The sequence below is a fragment of the Protopterus annectens genome, chromosome 12.part0 (assembly GCF_019279795.1).
Source record: "Protopterus annectens isolate FY-2018-M chromosome 12.part0, PAN1.0, whole genome shotgun sequence".
NCBI lineage: Eukaryota > Metazoa > Chordata > Ceratodontiformes > Protopteridae > Protopterus > Protopterus annectens.
The window spans coordinates 123677156-123697487 of NC_056746.1; the positions used below are offsets into that span (position 1 = coordinate 123677156).

The following is a 20332-nucleotide window of genomic DNA, read 5'->3' on the forward strand; positions in this document are numbered from 1 at the left end:
TCAGTGAATGAATAAATAGTCTGTAATGCTTTTCTTGCCTAATAGCTTCTAAACTGCACACCCCACAAACAAACCTAAGGTACTGCAGTCGTAATTGTTTTCAGTTGCCTTACGTTTTAAACAGCTTCATATCCTCACTGACACGCTCAAACATATTCGTTCATTTGTTCAGTCATTCGTTCGACTTTTAGACCCTGAATTTCCTGTTCAGGCTCAAGAACAGTTGGAGCTTATTCTGCCAAGTTGCGGCCATAAGGCACAGGATCGGTCCTAGATAGGCTGACGGTCCAGTGCAAGCTGCAGATGTACATACTGGCACTCACTGACACAGACCTGTGGGCAAGTTACAAGAGTTCTACTTCATCAGTTAGTGTGTCTTTCAGATGTGAGATGAGACTGGCGACTCTGGTGAAAATCCACACAGACACATGGTGGATACATAGACTTTGCACAGAAGATGCGTTTGGCAGGAACTAAAGCAATAAACCATCCACTGTATATGAGCAACTCCAAACACTGTACCACACTTGTTGGTCTACCAGACTATATTGTGAACTAAAAGTAGAGCCACACCTGCAAAACTTTTTCCATTTTGTCTTGATTCTATCTGTTGTCACCATTGATGGTCTGTTGGATGATCCCTTGGCCTTGTTAGAAATTTTAAGGCAGAAGTTCAGCATCACACTCTCTATTTCTTGTAGTACTTAATGACCTCATCTTACCTCCATTTACATCTTGGATTCCCGTTTGGACATCAGAAGGGTTTGTAAGAATTACACCTTCCTCAGGTCACTGTGCAAGTCATTACATCTCTATTTAATCAACAGATAAGTGAGATGTCCTTCTGTTTTGTCTTTTTTTTTCTCCCAGTAGTGGTCTTCAGCCCTGCAAAGGCAAATGTTGATGTTGTAGTTGTAAAGGTGCTAATGCAGATGGTGTGCAGTTCCCATAAATGCAGTGCTGGCACATACCCTCTGCAGGGGCTTGTCATTCAGAAACTAGAACTGTTTCAGAAGAAGTGCAGTTGTATGCTCACCTTGTTAATTTATTTCACATCTCTTTGATGAAGTAGAAAAATGAAGAATGATCATGCTGTCTCAACTTTTCCTGCTTTACTGGGATGTCTTCCCCCTTCAGAGTAAAAAACGGTTTGCTTTTGTAGCAGGCGTATAACCCCAGCAAATTACTCCACTCCATGCTTCTCTTGCTTGAGACATGAATGTGACATAAAACGCTGCGAGTTTGCATCAAAACATTTACAAAAGTTATTTTATTAAGAAGATTTAAGCCTTTGGCCTTTTATGTAACTGAAAAAAATAAAGAGGTTGTAGAAACACTCTGTAAAGAATCTCAAAAATACATAATTTTATTTATCAGCAGCATGGAATAGGAGAGATAGAAAGCAGCCACATATACATAGAAGAGTTTTAGTCAAAAACATAGAAGTGTAAGCCATTGCAAACTGCCCTAAAAGAAGGGACTTCCAGAACTGGGAGTCCAACCTAGTCCTTCCACAGAATCATCCCACTTACTCAGAGCTTTGTTTAAGAGCAGCTAAAATCACTCTCTGGGCCCAGTAGGTGCAGAACAAAGACCTAGGTTGTATGTTGGTGAAGACCCTGAAGAGGTCCGAAACTCTCACATGCAGATGAAGGAGGATTCTTTTGTAGCACTGTCACTGGTCCCCTTCACCTCTTAATGGATAGTTACTGTGCCCTTTCATTACTTCTGATTCTCCAGGAGATATTTTAAAGCTGGGCAGGAAGTCAGTTAATGTCAGCCTCAATTTGCTTCTGTCCCATTGCTGGGCCATTCTTTGTGAGAAGAATCATTTTACTTACATTTGGAGTTGGTAGCATAAACTAAGTTATGCTTTTCCAAAAATCCAACTCTAAAAAGCACAACATAAAAAAAAAACACTGATCCCCTGCATCTTCCTAAATTATTTATACTGATTGCATGGTTACACTACAATGTAGAAAAAGGAAAAACCCTGAAAGTGTGCCACCAGGTGACACAATGTAATACGTTGTAATTAAATGAACGGTGATGCTCATCTTTCAGTAAAAAGATCGACAATAAAAGAAGCAGCAGTGACCTCTAGAGAGCCAGAAAATCATATAGTATAAAACCAGACCAGCAAAGAATCAGTCTGTGGCAAAAATGTAAACTTGTGCAAGAACCAGGAAAGGTTCAGGATGGGAGGAGAAAACGAAAAATATGTAAACTTGTGCCAGAACCAGGAAAGGTTCATGATGGGAGGAGAAAAAGAAAAATCTGTCCTCAGAGAACAAAGAAAAGATCTGTATGTCCCAGAATACGTCAGAACCGCATTATGATCCTGAAGGTACTTGTGAGTAATCTGATTTCATTCTTGAGGGTATTAATGTTACAGATGTTTTGGGTGGCCCTGCAGGACCCTAAACAGACAAAGTTGTCATTTTTAACTATTACTTGATACCTTCGCTGATGCAGTACCGACTAATTACCAGCATCCCGGTATACAGACACCCCCCCCCCCCCCAGATCAGAGAGCTGACAGGATATGTAGAGACCCAGTTGACACAGAGGACATAGTAGATTTTTATAATAACTAGAAGGCAGAGCCAGCCACAGACTCCATTTTGTTTGCGTGTTATCAGAAAGAAATACCATTTCTTTGGATTCTGTACCATCTGACAGAGAGGGATCCCTTTTGAAATGTTGGTCTTTGCAATGCCTGGTGCTGACAAGGCAAAAAAAAAAAAGACTCAAAACAGGGGAAGAGCAAAGCTTGAAAATCGGTCTTCTCCTTTAGACTTATTTTTGCAGAGGGGCTTAAGCCCCCCCCCCCCCACATCCCCTAAACTTACACATACTAACTCCAAGATCTGCATACCTCGAAGAAAAGGGAATATTCCAAGAAATGGCAACTATGACTTTGTATATATAAGTCCATTCTTTCGGCCATTCATTCTCCATATTTCAGCAATTGCTGTAGTTGGTCCCAACATTTGAAACGGTTACTGACACAGAGTATAGACTGACAGGTATGGCAGAAAGATGTACATTATTTGTTAGCTTACATTTTAGGTCAGTGAACTATGTGACACACTTGGTCAGGTATTAGAGTCTGACTTTGAGCCAAATGCAGGAATACTTTCAAAATACATTGGAAACGAATGTACTAGGGATGAGGTTACTAAGTTACCCAGGCTGTGCTGGCAGATGGTCAGTTATGATTAGTGTACTACCCTGTTGAACAGACTAAATAAATAAGTAGCACCACTTTAAGACTAGCTTGCACAGGCTTTTGCATGCATGTGATACAATGCATGTGTCACCAAGGGGTGGTATGAAGACGTCCTGTACGCCTGGGGGGAACATTAATCAAATGTTTAACTTCAGCTTTTGCTTTACTAATTAAACAAGAACTGTTTTCTTCTAACCAGGTGACTGTCTGATAGTAGCAAGTACCAAAAATAGTTATGTCGATGCCTCAGTATAATACCATCTCAGTTCTTTTTTGTAGTTATCATGCACGTAAAAATCAACTGCCAATCATTAGTGGAAAGGAGTTCCGCTGTGGCGACCCCTAACCGGGAAAAGCCGAAAGACACAACAATTGCAAAAGACAAGAAGTCTGTCTTGCCTCCAAATAAATAGTAATCTTTGAATGGCTCTGATTGTTTCATGGGTTCATAGGTAGGTACTAGGCTATCGGCCCAAGGGCCTACATACGCCTAGCCAACAAGGCTCCCTGGCTTACGCCACCCAAGAAAGTTATTTTCCTGTGCCACTGTCAAGCAGAGAGACAGAAGTGATCCCCGGGGTGTATTTCCTATTTCCCATCCACTCATCAAGATTTTTCTTGAAGAGTGCTAATGAAGAACTTTGCTTGACATAGATGGGTAGCCTGTTCCAGAGTATGGGAAGTCTCTGGGACAGGAATCTATCCCTCCAGCATGTCCTGTTTATTGTGGTGACAAGGTTTAGGTCCCTAGAAGCGTGTTAGGGATTGAGATTTCTTTAGGTGTAGCATGTCCAACAGCTCTGAGTTTTAGCTTTGTATGTTAGGCAGAGATCACCTTGGAGTAGGCGATATGCTACGGAGTGAAGCTGGAGTTTTTTAAGGCAGTCAGTGTAGGGCATTTGTTTGAGGTCAGTAATCCTTTTTGTGAGGTACTTCTGTGGCCTTTCCAGCTGCTGCAGATGTCTTGTGAGGTACATTCCAAAAGGGGCGTTGTACTCTATAATGGGTCTAATGAGTGTCGAGTAGAGGGGAACAATGACCTCTTTTTTCCTGGATGAGAACTCTTTTATGATGAGGTGTGCCACATAGAAGGACTTCCTGACTACTGTGGCGATGTGACTATCAAAAGAGAAACTACTGTCCACCTGGGTCCCAAGGTCTCTTATCACGCATTTGGTGTTAAGTAGATTGCTGTCTATGTGGTAGTTCATAGGTACAGAGTTTTTACCAAAGGGGATGGCACTGCACTTTTTGGCATTGAGCTTGAGGCCATGGCTCTGACACCAGGTATTTGTCTCAGTGAGGCCCTTCTGTAGGATGTCCACATCATTTGGGGACATGACTATGGCTCCTAGTTTGCAGTCATCTGCGAAGTTTGTTAGCCAGAGGCCTTCTGTGTTAGCCTGTACTTCAGAGAAGTAGATACCAAACAGGAGAGGTCCCAGGACGGAACCCTGTGGTACTCCACTTGTCCCTGCTTTGAGGTCAAATTTAGAGTCTGCAGCTTTTACAGTGTGGGTTCTGTCAGTGAGCCAGTTGGCAACCCATCTTGTGATGTAAGGATTTATACCTAGTTTAGTGAATTTAGCTATAATTCCAGAATGGGGGATGGTGTCAAAAGCCTTGGCGAGGTCAAAATAGGCTGTGTGAACCACCTTACCCTCATCTACGGCTTTGGTGACTGCCTCAAAGAAGTCGAACAGGTTCAGGAGGCATGATCTGCCTTTCACAAACCCGAACTGGGTGGGATCCAGAGTTTGGAGTTTACCAATGTCCTTGTTTATGAGTTTCATGATGATACATTCCATGGCCTTGCAGACCAGGCTCATCAGGCTAATAGGTCGATAGTTCCTGAGATCAGTAGTGGCTCCCCCTTTGTGGAGTGGGAAAACTGTTGCTGTGCGCCATTCAGTGAGCACAAAGCCTGATGCAAGGCTATTATTGAACATGGTGCTTAAGTGGCGAGCCAGTTCGTTCTGAAGTTTGTGTAAAACGCAGCCTGGGATGTTGTCCGGTCCCATGGATGCTGTGTTTTTGGCTTTAGACAGTGCAGCTTTTACCTGCATAGTTGTGATTACAGGGACTCTGCATTCTTCCTGTATAGATATGGGCCCTTTAAGGGGTGAGGGGGGGGGGGTTAAAGTTAGCACTGAACCTATCTGTCATGATGTTGGCAATATCAGTTGGTTGTGTAATTTTCTTGCCTTTGTGCTGTAACTCAGAGCAGATCTGGGTGTTGCCATCGAGGTTCTTAACATAGCTGTAGAATGCTTTGTGGTTGTCCTTGGAATTAGTGGCGATTTTAGTTTCATAGCTAGCTTTGGAAGATTTTATAAGGGATCTCAACTTTTTACTGAGGCTGACCAGGGAGCTCCTCCACTCATGGGATTTTAATCTCTTTTGCAACAGTTTCTTCATTCTGTTGAACAGTTTGTTTATGGCAGGGGACCACCAGATTGGCTTCCTTTTTTTGGAGGATAGCACGATCCATGCACTTGTGTAAGTGCTTATAGAGTGCATTTGTGTAGGATTCAGCAGTTGTAATTGTATTGTCCATCTGAATGGGTGTCATGAAGTTCACCACTTCTGTCTTAAGAAGCATGAAGTTGGCTTTGGAGACATTTTTTTACTGTGGTTTCCTTAATGGGGGTGTGGATATCAAGGGTGATTAGCTTATGGTCGGATCGGACCACGAGGAGTTGACTTCAGGTGTGGAACACCAGTCACTCATGTTGGTAATGACTAGGTCTAGGATATTGTTGCCCCTGGTGGGGGTGTGGATAAGTTGATCCAGGGCATTGGAGTTTATGAATTCCAGAAAGCGTTGAGCTAAGGAGTTGGTACACAAGTAGTTTTCCCAGATAATGGTGGGGTAGTTGAAGTCGCCCTTTATTAGGGTGTTTGGTTGAACCCTAATATTTTCCAGTACATCAGGAAAAGAGGAGTGGGAATCCTGGGGCATGGTGGGTGATCTTTAGCAAGCTACAATTTGGATTGCAGCTTTGCCCAGAGGTAGTTGCACTTGGATAACCTCTGATGCATTATGCTGAGCAACTAGCCTGTAGGTGTGAATATCCTTAATGAATATGGACACACCTCTGCCTTTGGTGTTTCGGCCAGGTTACATGGCTGAAAGGTGTGGTATGAGTTATAACCTGGCAGTACAGGGGTGCTCTCTGGAGCCTTGAACCAGGTCTCAGTCACTGCACAGATATCGATGCTCTCCATTTTAAGGAGTGCTTCGAGTGAGTGCATTTTAAGATTTAGACTTCTAGCATTGAGTAGCCTTACCCTCAGTTTTTGCTTGCCTGTTCCTGTTATGGTGGTGAATACGTCATTTGAACCTTGCCTAAATAAGGCACTATAGGGACAACAAGAGCCTTAGCCAGTATCCGGAATCCCAGGGGCAACAGGTGCAGGCCATCTGTGGCAAAGCATCATGGTCTGTCGACCATGTCATCCCAAGCAGACAGATACTGGATCCCCTTAGAATGACACCACAAGCTTAGCCACTTGTTGAAGTCAGTCATTTTGTCCTTGTACTGCGGTATCATTCTGGGCAATGGCAGGATGCTACTCAGGGCTAGGGTCATACCTGCCTGGGCTACAAGATTGGAGAGCTCTTCAATGTCTCTTTTCATGTAGTCCAGGGAGGTACATCTCAGGTCATTCACACCAACATGGACAATGACAGAGTCATATTTGTACTTGTGGAGTGACCTGAATGTGTGGGTTATGTTTATACAGCTCATATTAAGGCTCATCCTGAGACAGTCATGGATTATCTGTTTATACAGCTCATATTACGCCTCATCCTGGGACCGTCATGGATTGTCTGTTTATACAGCTCATATTACGCCTCATCCTGAGGCAGTCATGGATTGTCTGTTTATACAGCTCATATTACGCCTCATCCTGGGACAGTCATGGATTGTCTGTTTATACAGCTCATATTACGCCTCATCCTGGGACCGTCATGGATTATCTGTTTATACAGCTCATATTACGCCTCATCCTGGGACCGTCATGGATTTTCTGTTTATACATCTCATATTACGCCTCATCCTGAGGCAGTCATGGATTGTCTGTTTATACAGCTCATATTACGCCTCATCCTGGGACAGTCATGGATTGTCTGTTTATACAGGTCATATTAAGCCTCATCCTGGGACCGTCATGGAATGTCTGTTTATACAGCTCATATTACGCCTCATCCTGGGACAGTCATGGATTTTCTGTTTATACAGGTCATATTAAGCCTCATCCTGGGACCGTCATGGATTATCTGTTTATACAGCTCATATTATGCCTCATCCTGAGACAGTCATGGATTGTCTGTTTATACATCTCATATTAAGCCTCATCCTGGGACCGTCATGGATTTTCTGTTTATACATCTCATATTAAGCCTCATCCTGGGACCGTCATGGATTTTCTGTTTATACAGCTCATATTACGCCTCATCCTGGGACCGTCATGGAATGTCTGTTTATACAGGTCATATTAAGCCTCATCCTGGGACAGTCCTGGATTGTCTGTTTATACAGCTCATATTAAGCCTCATCCTGGGACCGTCCTGGATTGTCTGTTTATACAGCTCATATTATGCCTCATCCTGGGACCGTCATGGATTGTCTGTTTATACAGCTCATATTAAGCCTCATCCTGAGGCAGTCATGGATTGTCTGTTTATACAGCTCATATTACGCCTCATCCTGGGACCGTCATGGATTGTCTGTTTATACAGCTCATATTAAGCCTCATCCTGGGACCGTCATGGATTGTCTGTTTATACAGCTCATATTACGCCTCATCCTGGGACAGTCATGGATTGTCTGTTTATACAGCTCATATTAAGCCTCATCCTGGGACAGTCATGGATTGTCTGTTTATACAGCTCATATTACGCCTCATCCTGGGACCGTCCTGGATTTTCTGTTTATACATCTCATATTAAGCCTCATCCTGGGACCGTCATGGATTGTCTGTTTATACAGCTCATATTAAGCCTCATCCTGGGACCGTCCTGGATTGTCTGTTTATACAGCTCATATTAAGCCTCATCCTGGGACCGTCCTGGATTGTCTGTTTATACAGCTCATATTAAGCCTCATCCTGGGACCGTCCTGGATTTTCTGTTTATACATCTCATATTAAGCCTCATCCTGGGACAGTCATGGATTGTCTGTTTATACAGGTCATATTAAGTCTCATCCTGGGACCGTCATGGAATGTCTGTTTATACAGCTCATATTAAGCCTCATCCTGGGACCGTCATGGAATGTCTGTTTATACAGCTCATATTAAGCCTCATCCTGGGACAGTCATGGATTTTCTGTTTATACAGCTCATATTAAGCCTCATCCTGGGACCGTCATGGATTGTCTGTTTATACAGCTCATATTACGCCTCATCCTGGGACCGTCCTGGATTTTCTGTTTATACAGCTCATATTACGCCTCATCCTGGGACAGTCATGGATTTTCTGTTTATACAGCTCATATTAAGCCTCATCCTGGGACCGTCATGGATTGTCTGTTTATACAGCTCATATTAAGCCTCATCCTGGGACAGTCATGGATTGTCTGTTTATACAGCTCATATTAAGCCTCATCCTGGGACCGTCATGGAATGTCTGTTTATACAGCTCATATTACGCCTCATCCTGGGACCGTCATGGATTGTCTGTTTATACAGCTCATATTAAGCCTCATCCTGGGACAGTCATGGATTGTCTGTTTATACAGCTCATATTAAGCCTCATCCTGGGACAGTCATGGAATGTCTGTTTATACAGCTCATATTAAGCCTCATCCTGGGACAGTCGTGGATTTTCTGTTTATACAGCTCATATTACGCCTCATCCTGGGACAGTCATGGATTTTCTGTTTATACAGCTCATATTAAGCCTCATCCTGGGACCGTCCTGGATTTTCTGTTTATACAGCTCATATTAAGCCTCATCCTGGGACCGTCATGGAATGTCTGTTTATACAGCTCATATTACGCCTCATCCTGGGACCGTCATGGATTTTCTGTTTATACAGCTCATATTAAGCCTCATCCTGGGACAGTCATGGAATGTCTGTTTATACAGCTCATATTAAGCCTCATCCTGGGACAGTCATGGATTATCTGTTTATACAGCTCAAATTAAGCCTCATCCTGGGACCGTCATGGATTGTCAGTTTATACAGCTCATATTAAGCCTCATCCTGGGACAGTCATGGAATGTCTGTTTATACAGCTCATATTAAGGCTCATTCTGAGACAGTCATGGATTGTCTGTTTATACAGCTCATATTAAGCCTCATCCTGGGACCGTCATGGAATGTCTGTTTATACAGCTCATATTAAGCCTCATCCTGGGACAGTCATGGAATGTCTGTTTATACAGCTCATATTAAGCCTCATCCTGGGACAGTCATGGATTTTCTGTTTATACAGCTCATATTAAGCCTCATCCTGGGACCGTCCTGGATTTTCTGTTTATACAGCTCATATTAAGCCTCATCCTGGGACAGTCATGGATTTTCTGTTTATACAGCTCATATTAAGCCTCATCCTGGGACAGTCATGGATTGTCTGTTTATACAGCTCATATTAAGTCTCATCCTGGGACAGTCATGGAATGTCTGTTTATACAGCTCATATTAAGCCTCATCCTGGGACAGTCATGGAATGTCTGTTTATACAGCTCATATTAAGCCTCATCCTGGGACAGTCATGGATTGTCTGTTTATACAGCTCATATTAAGCCTCATCCTGGGACCGTCATGGATTGTCTGTTTATACAGCTCATATTACGCCTCATCCTGGGACAGTCATGGATTGTCTGTTTATACAGGTCATATTACGCCTCATCCTGGGACTGTCATGGATTGTCTGTTTATACAGCTCATATTACGCCTCATCCTGGGACAGTCATGGATTGTCTGTTTATACAGCTCATATTAAGCCTCATCCTGGGACCGTCATGGAATGTCTGTTTATACAGCTCATATTACGCCTCATCCTGAGGCAGTCATGGATTGTCTGTTTATACAGCTCATATTAAGCCTCATCCTGGGACCGTCCTGGATTTTCTGTTTATACATCTCATATTACGCCTCATCCTGGGACAGTCATGGATTGTCTGTTTATACAGCTCATATTACGCCTCATCCTGGGACCGTCATGGATTGTCTGTTTATACAGCTCATATTACGCCTCATCCTGGGACTGTCATGGATTGTCTGTTTATACAGCTCATATTACGCCTCATCCTGGGACAGTCATGGATTGTCTGTTTATACAGCTCATATTAAGCCTCATCCTGGGACCGTCCTGGATTTTCTGTTTATACATCTCATATTACGCCTCATCCTGGGGCAGTCATGGATTGTCTGTTTATACTGTTCATATTAAGTCTCATCCTGAGGCAGTCATGGATTGTCTGTTTATACAGCTCATATTAAGCCTCATCCTGAGGCAGTCATGGATTGTCTGTTTATACAGCTCATATTAAGCCTCATCCTGAGGCAGTCATGGATTGTCTGTTTATACAGCTCATATTACGCCTCATCCTGGGACCGTCCTGGATTTTCTGTTTATACATCTCATATTAAGCCTCATCCTGGGACCGTCATGGATTGTCTGTTTATACAGGTCATATTACGCCTCATCCTGGGACCGTCATGGATTGTCTGTTTATACAGCTCATATTACGCCTCATCCTGGGACCGTCATGGAATGTCTGTTTATACAGCTCATATTAAGCCTCATCCTGGGACCGTCCTGGATTGTCTGTTTATACAGCTCATATTAAGCCTCATCCTGGGACCGTCATGGATTGTCTGTTTATACAGGTCATATTAAGCCTCATCCTGGGACCGTCCTGGATTGTCTGTTTATACAGCTCATATTACGCCTCATCCTGGGACAGTCCTGGATTGTCTGTTTATACAGCTCATATTACGCCTCATCCTGGGACCGTCCTGGATTGTCTGTTTATACAGCTCATATTAAGCCTCATCCTGGGACCGTCATGGATTGTCTGTTTATACATCTCATATTAAGCCTCATCCTGAGGCAGTCATGGATTGTCTGTTTATACAGCTCATATTAAGCCTCATCCTGGGACCGTCATGGATTGTCTGTTTATACAGCTCATATTAAGCCTCATCCTGGGACCGTCCTGGATTTTCTGTTTATACATCTCATATTAAGCCTCATCCTGGGACAGTCATGGATTGTCTGTTTATACAGCTCATATTACGCCTCATCCTGGGACAGTCATGGATTGTCTGTTTATACAGCTCATATTACGCCTCATCCTGGGACCGTCATGGAATGTCTGTTTATACAGCTCATATTAAGCCTCATCCTGGGACCGTCATGGAATGTCTGTTTATACAGCTCATATTACGCCTCATCCTGGGACAGTCATGGATTGTCTGTTTATACAGCTCATATTAAGCCTCATCCTGGGACCGTCATGGATTGTCTGTTTATACAGCTCATATTACGCCTCATCCTGGGACCGTCCTGGATTTTCTGTTTATACATCTCATATTACGCCTCATCCTGAGCATCATGGATTGGGGACTGTCATGGATTGTCTGTTTATACAGCTCATATTACGCCTCATCCTGGGACAGTCATGGATTGTCTGTTTATACAGCTCATATTAAGCCTCATCCTGGGACCGTCATGGAATGTCTGTTTATACAGCTCATATTACGCCTCATCCTGGGACCGTCCTGGATTGTCTGTTTATACATCTCATATTAAGCCTCATCCTGGGACCGTCATGGATTGTCTGTTTATACAGCTCATATTAAGCCTCATCCTGGGACAGTCATGGATTTTCTGTTTATACATCTCATATTAAGCCTCATCCTGGGACAGTCATGGAATGTCTGTTTATACAGCTCATATTACGCCTCATCCTGGGACAGTCATGGATTGTCTGTTTATACAGCTCATATTAAGCCTCATCCTGGGACAGTCATGGAATGTCTGTTTATACAGCTCATATTACGCCTCATCCTGGGGCAGTCATGGAATGTCTGTTTATACAGCTCATATTACGCCTCATCCTGGGACAGTCATGGATTGTCTGTTTATACAGCTCATATTAAGCCTCATCCTGGGACAGTCATGGAATGTCTGTTTATACAGCTCATATTACGCCTCATCCTGGGACCGTCATGGAATGTCTGTTTATACAGCTCATATTAAGCCTCATCCTGGGACAGTCATGGATTGTCTGTTTATACAGCTCATATTACGCCTCATCCTGGGACCGTCATGGATTGTCTGTTTATACAGCTCATATTACGCCTCATCCTGAGGCAGTCATGGATTGTCTGTTTATACAGCTCATATTACGCCTCATCCTGGGACAGTCGTGGATTGTCTGTTTATACAGCTCATTATGAAGCTGTCTTGAAAGTTGTACCAAACACAAATCTCCTGCCCCGACAATGTCACACAGTATGTTACCCCAATGTCAAGTTTCTGAACCTCCATACTGGGTGACAGGATACTGGGTCCACAGAATAATTAATGTTTCTCTAAACTGGTGGATATTCTTACAGAGGCCAAAAGGCCCACCACTAGAAAATCATACCTTCAGAAGGGGAAATATTGGGTGTTTGATCTTCTTCCTAAGGGTTAGAGCTAATACTTTGGACAGCTTCAACCATCTTTTTGAAACAGATCTGAACAGTTGGTCAGTAAAGTGCATATCTGCAGTCTAAGCATGTGTTCCTACTGTTAACACAGCAATGAAATCCTTGAGTCAGGAGCTTCTTTCACCTCAAACCACCAGAAAGGCAAGTATCACTTTCCTGACACCTAAATTTTATGTTGAGGAAGCTAACTTTACATCCTTTTGAACCAGAGCATTGTGTCGGCATAAAAAAAAAAAAAAAAAAAAAAAGTGTCAGTGTTTGATGTCTCTCTCCTTAGTGACTGTTAGTGTTGGACGATTTCCTAAACTCCATACACAGATGTTTTGGGCTCTTTGTATAGTCTTCAACAGTGAGAAAGTTTTCTTAAAGTCAAGTCATACCTTTATTTCAAAATTAGTCACTTATCTTGTTTGTGTCTTTCGGCTTTTCCCGGTTAGGGGTCGCCACAGTGGAACTCCGGTCCGCTAATGATTGGTAGTTGATTTTTACATGCCGAGTTACCAGCTCTGATGCACAGCCTTCAACGAAGGTACGCCCATTCACACATAAACCATCTAATTCTGCTTGCAGTCTTCTATGTTATCAGAATGCTGGACATAATTTATTTATTTATTTATTTAATATTTATTTATAATTTGTCATATAATCTGAATGTTCACAGCCAGCTGAGTTAGTGTAACAGTAGACGTCATCCTTTCAGTCATTTACATCCTTAAAGAATGGAAAAGACAACCTTCTGTGCAACAAGTAAGCCTTGTCCAGATGACTGCAAATTTATTTTTAGTATTGTCTTAAATACACCTCTTATAAACTTATTCCACTGTAGCCGCTACAACTACTGCAGTATATTTTAGACATCTTAGAGGCTGCAGCTTGGACTGCAGTCTGTGTGGTCACTAAAGACTACAAATTAGAAGCTTAGCCTAGGGGTAAAACACAACAGGGTATCTTGTAACTCTGTCACCCAGCGGTTACGTGTCATTGCTTTAGATTTTGCACTGGTGTAATACTCTAGTGAAGTGGTGCACAACATCCGGCCCAAGACGCAATGCCATCCAGCCTCCAGAGGGCAACCAAGAATGTTTTAAAAAAAGTGAAAAAATGCTGTGCCTTACTCCAGTCACGCAAACTTTGCAGCATGTGCTTACTTACCTAACTGACTGCAGTTGTGCATACCTCTAATTTTAGCTGCGGAAGTAACTATTCTTTGTTTTTTATAACTTATAGTCTGTAAACAGTAGTAACTTTCTGCAAGGGTTTGTAATAAGTCATGGCTGCAAGCCAGAATAAAGTTAAACACAAAGCTGATGTAGAGAACAGGTAATTTCATGACTGCTGTCTCAAGTAAAAATGCCAGTCACCTGTACCTATAGTTAACTCGTAATGGACTTACTATGTTTTGAGGTGGCCCACAGATGCATTAGGAATTTGTGTAGTGGCCCTCCCCACAAAAAGGTTGTGCACCACTCCTCTAGTGTTAAGGTGACCCTCCACAAAAATAAGATTCTACAGTTTTATGATAGACTTAACCATAACAGCAGGTCTTTGAGGAGTGGATACAGTAACAGTAAAGGTTCCCACACAGTGAACTGAGAGATGGAGAATTTTATACATTTCTGACTTACTGTCTGCTTCACTGCTGCAACCAATAGATGAACTGCCTTTCATAGTTTCATTAGGTAGAGTAGAATTCATTTACTGCAGGCACATCTCATCTGTCAAGACTTTTTAGCACTGAGGAGCTGAAGAAGAGACTTGCAGTACTAATGAAGGGACACCCTTCCATCTGCATCAGTATCTTCACAGGTGTTGGACCAGTCTTAGGCTTCTCAGAAGTGAAGAGATCTATTAAAAATGGCGAGACCATCAACTGAACTGTTGAGGAAACACCAAATGTAACCATTTACTCTGTAAACTTCTTCAGAGACTATTTTCTGACATTATTCTTTCATTTTTGAAGGGAAGGTGGAATTTTAACATCATTCACTCCTGCCTGGATGAAAACCAGATCATACTTTGACCCTATATTTATACGTTTGTAAAAGTTCATGAGTATTAAATAAATGTAAAGCAGAAAGGGTTGAAACATATAAATAATCTTTATTCAAATCATGTAATAAATAAACTATCAGGTTTAAGCAAAGAATCACCAAACACTGAAGCATCATTTCAAAGGTAAGGTTTATAAAGGAAAACATTAAAGGAAACTGCAAGAGATAAGACCCCTCTCCATGAACTTCATCTTTTCAACTTTATTTGGAAAACTTTGCCTTGAGATTCATGAACATTCAGAAAGCACTGCCTTTGTTATTAGCAGCCATTTTACAAGGACCTCTTGAAAAAGTTAATTTGTATAATGTTTGGCAGAGTGTGAGGAGTAGCTTATAGAATGTAAGGTAATTTGTATATAGGTTCATAGGTTCATACTAGGCTATCTGCCCTAGGGCATTTATAAGCCTAGCCTGAGTGTGTTTGGCTTTCGCCACACATTTTAAATTAATTTTGCTATGCCCTTTTTTGAGGTTAGTATACTGTGCCTCTGTCTAACAGTGACACAGAAGTGATACCTGGGGTAAACCTACGATCCCCCATCCACTCATCAAGATTCCTCTTGAAGAGAGTCAATGAGGGACTCTGCCTAACCTGGACTGGGATTTTATTCCAGAGTGAAGGGAGCCTCTGGGTTATGAATCTGTCCCTCCAGCATGTCCTATTTATTTCAGTGCTGAGGTTCAAGTCTCTTGAGCGCGTAGCTCGATGGGATTTGGATTTTCTGAGGTGCAGCATGTCCATTAATTCCGGGTTGGACATGGCTTTATACTTCAGGCACAGATCGCCTCTGAGCAGGCGGTATGCCACTGAGTAGAGCTGGAGTTTCTTTAACCGGGCAGCATATGGCATCTGTTTGAGACCTTTGATCTTCTTGGTGAGGTACCTTTGGGGTCTTTCCAGTTGCTGCAGGTGTCTGGTAAGGTACATCCAAAAAGGGGCATTGTACTCAATTATGGGCCTGATGAGGGATGAGTAAAGAGGCACGATGACCTCCCCTGATCTAGATGTGAATCCATTCATGATTAGGTGGTCTATATAAAATGTTTTTCTAACCACTTTGGCCACGTGGTTGTCAAATGAGAGGTTGCTATCAACTTGGGTCCCCAGGTCCCTAATTACTTTTTCCGTACTTAATGGATTACCACCTATGTGGTAATTTGTGGGCACTTTGTTTTTGCCAAAGGGGATGGCTATACACTTTTTGGCATTTAACTTGAGGCCATGGCTCTGGCACCAGTTGTCTGTTTCTATGAGGCCCTTTTGGAGGATACTTGTGTCGGCTGGAGAGTCGATTATGGCGCCCAGTTTGCAGTCATCTGCGAACTTGGTCAGCCACAGTCCTTCCATGTTGGCCTGTACCTCTGAGAAATATATACTGAACAAGAGAGGTCCCAGGACTGAGCCTTGTGGACGCCACTTGTAACTGGTTTGGAGTCTGACATGGCTTTAGCAATTCTAACCATGTGGGCTCTGTCCTTGAGCCAGTTTGCGACCCATCTAGTGACATAGGGGTTTATATTTAAGCCGGTGAGCTTATCTATAATGCCCGAGTGGAGTATTGTATCGAAGGCTTTTGCGAGGTCCAGGTAGGCTGTGTGGACCACCTTCCCCTCGTCAATGGCCTTGGTGACTGTTTCAAAGAAATTGACCAGGTTTAAGAGGCAGAATCTGTCCTTAACAAAACCGAACTGGGTAGGATCCAGTGTCTGTAGGTCCCCAATATCTTTACTTATGAGGTCCATGATGATCCTTTCCATAGCTTTGCAGACCAAGCTAGTCAGGCTTATGGGGCGATAGTTTCCAGGATCCGTTGAGGCACCACCTTTGTGGAGAGGGACCACTGTTGCTGTACGCCACTCTTTGGGTACATATCCTGTGGTAAGGCTAAGATTGAACAGTAGTTTTATGTTTGGGTTTAGCTCTTCTTGGAGTTCATGTAGGACGCAGCCCAGGACACCGTCTGGTCCCATTGATGCTGTGTTTTTTGCTTTGGAGAGGGCGGCTGTTACATGAGCATCTGAGATGTCAGGGGGGCAGCACTCTGCTGGGATAGATATTTGCCCTTTTGGTGGGGAGGGGGCGAGAAGTTTGCACTGAACCTGTCAGCTAGGATGTTGGCAATGTCTGTGGGTTCGGTGTATTTTTTGTCATTTTGGACTAATTCTGAGCATATCTGGGAATTCCCACCCAGGTTCCTAACATAACTAAAGAAAGCCTTGTGATTATCCTTAGTGTCCTGTGCAATTTTTCTCTCAAAGCTGGCCTTAGACGATTTTATGAGTGCCCGTAGTTTTTTGCTAACATTGATCAGAGATGCCTTCCCTTTTTGGGATTTTGCTCTATCATGTAGTAGCTTCCTCCTTCTATTGTATAGTTTGTTTATGGCTGGAGTCCACCAGACAGGACGTCTGCCTTTGGAGGATTGGGTCTTAGTTTTATTTGGGATTGCATGATCCATGCATTCCTGAAGGTGTTCATAGAATGCATTTATAAAGGATTCTGCAGTCTGGGACATATTTTCCACAGGCCCGGGGGCTTTGAAGGATTCCACCTCAGTTTTGAGGAGTGTGAAATTTGCTTTAGAGAAGTTTTTCAATGTGGTTTTCTGGGCAGGGGGTGGGGTCAGGATGTGAATATCCAGTGAGATTAGTTTATGGTCTGATCTTACCAGTGTGGGATACACTTCTGGTCTGGAGCATAGAGTTCCCATGTTGGTGATGATCAGGTCCAGTATGTTTTCCCATCTTGTGGGAGTGGTAACAAGTTGTTCCATAGCATTTGAGTTTATAAATTCTAGGAACCTTTGAGCTAGGGTGTTGGAGCTAGAGTAATGCTCCCAGTCTATGTTTGGGTAGTTGAAGTCGCCTAATATAATGGTGTTTGGAGAGACCTTCATATTTTCCAGTGTTCTCAGGAAGGCCGAGTGGGGTTCCTGGGTATGACATTGTATCACCTGGATATTACAGGAATATAAATGCTTGAGTTTTGCATTATGTCCCTTAGTAAATTTGGAATTTTGAGGCATTGTTTAGTCACTTCCCCTTATATACTTCTATGTAGCTGATCATTCTGCTCATCTGACTTTAATAACTGTGCCACTGCAGTGGTTGAGTATCTTTAGTAACTGACCACTGCCTTGGTTGAGTAGCTTTAGTTAACTGTACCACTGCCTGAGATGTTCTTCGTATTTCACTGTTGCAGTCATTACATTTGGGTAATCTGCTGGCAGGTTGCTCTCAGTTGGCCTGAATAATAAAGTCTTGGGTCCTGCGTTGGTTGCTGTCTCCTCTTCCATGACATCAGGTCATCAGGGGTATAAAACATGCAGCCGACGCCATTTTAATCAGACTTTCTTGCTGCGCGGTGCCGGAAGCAGAAGCAGTTCGCAAGTGCCGGTCGGCCAACTCCTGAAATTTTAGTTTTCGAGTTTCAGAACCAAAGTTTTCAAACTAAAGCTAAGTGCCCCGTTGGGGAAACTTTTTCTTGCTCCTTTCCGATGTCAGTAAAAGTTAATAATTGTATTACTTGTGGGAAGCCAGTACCTCATAAGGATTTTCATTTGTACTGTATTCCTTGCCTAGGCCCTGATCACAACGTGCCTTGCTGTCGGTTTTGTGCTAAATTTAACCAATGCACTATTAAGTGTCTGTATATTTTTGCTTCTAAATACTTTGGTCCAAGATTTAACTATCCTGAAATGTCATCGGTTAGCAATCCAACTACCAGAATTCACAAAAAACGCAAGGAAAAAGACAGAGACAGACTGTTGAGGTCCAAACCTGGCGTCGAAGCTTCTCTTAAGCCAGTCGCCGGTACTCAGTGAGGCGCTTTCGCAGCCCCTGATGCCCACTACGTTCGAGTCGCAGGCCTCTACCGAGACCCATTCTGAGTCCAGTATGCTGTTAGATTCTTCAAGTATTGAACCCGCGGATGTCTCTCCCTTGGATGGGTCCGGAGCCGCTGAGGGTGTTTTCAGGTCTCAACATTTCTATATTAAACCGACGCCATCATCAAAAACAAGGCCAAAACCTACTTCTGTGTCTAAAAAACCAACGCATGAGCCCTGTGTTCAGGCCCCTATGCCTAAAAAACAAATGATCAAAATGGCTGAGGATTTAATTACCTTGATCAAGGGTTCCCAACCCCCTCCCCCCCCGCTGAGAGGCCTAGGCAAGGCACTGATTATGAATCTTCAGATCAGGTTTCCATTTCTTCTGATTCCTCTTCTGATCAGGAATTTTCTATTCCACCTTATGAGGACTCTGGTGCAGAGGAATCCATCCCTTCTTCTTCTCCTCCTGAGGATTTCTCTTTTGGAGAGACTTTCCATACCTTAAGGGAACATTTTCATTGGGAGAGTCAGGACTTTTCAGAATCCAAAAAGAGGCTTAGGGATTTTCTTCTTCTTCCTCAGCATAGGCCTTAGGCTATACCTCCTGTTTTAGACATTGTTGATGATGTTTTCTCAGAATCCAGCATGGCTCCTGATTCCCTGCCTCTGGCCCCTAGTAAGCCAGACCGATATTACAGGGTTCCTGACTCCCACAAATTTCTTTTCAAAAATCCTGCTGCTGACCCTGAAACTATTTCTCAGGGTCCCAAAGGTGTTAAGGCTTCTACAGCCAAAAATCCTACCTCTTCAGATAGAGACTCCAGGGCGCTGGATAGATGGGGTAAGAAGGTTTATATGTCTGCAACCCTGGCTGTCAGGACTTTAAACTGCCAGTTTCATATGCTTAAATATTAACAGCATGTCATGGGCTTACGGAAACAGAAATGATGTTGATTTCTAATTGTGTGGAAAATAAAGAGTGACAGGATTTACTGCATTCAGCTGAACAAGTTGGAAAGCATACTTTGCAATGTGGTTTTGATTCCTTGGAGGCCTCTTGCAGGGCCGCAGTAACTGGATCTGTGATAAGAAGGCATGCTTGGCTCAAGGATCAAAATCTGCCTGATCATGTTAAAGCTAAATTGTTGGATGCTCCTTTACAGCAGGACAGTCTATTTGGTAATAAGGCAGAAGAGGTTTTAAAAAAGATGAAAGACAAAGCTAAATCTATGCAAACTGTAAAAGATTTCTTGCAAGTGCAGCCACCCAGGTTCAGTAGGCACTGGCCTACTAAGAATTGTTCCTTTTCAGTGTCCAACAGAGCCGCTCAGGTCAAAGGCTCCAGGTTTCAGTCAGAAGGATCTTACAGGACAAAACAATGGGGTGCCTCCACCTCCAAATCAGGAGGTAGCAAAGCACCACCCTACGGTAAACAGCCTCAATGACTTCCCTGTGCCATTTCCAAGCACTTATCTTTTGGCAGCCCCTTTGGGGGGAAAACTAGCACTTCATGCTCAAAATTGGCAAATAATTACCCAG

The 20332-nt window shown here is 43.0% G+C and overlaps 1 protein-coding gene across 1 annotated transcript in view; it reads left to right on the forward strand.

Annotated features, from left to right (window-relative positions):
• The window catches only part of CLEC16A (C-type lectin domain containing 16A), a gene marked incomplete in the record, with an annotated part of 3039290 nt that overhangs the window by 1499627 nt on the left and 1519331 nt on the right, over positions 1 to 20332 (forward strand).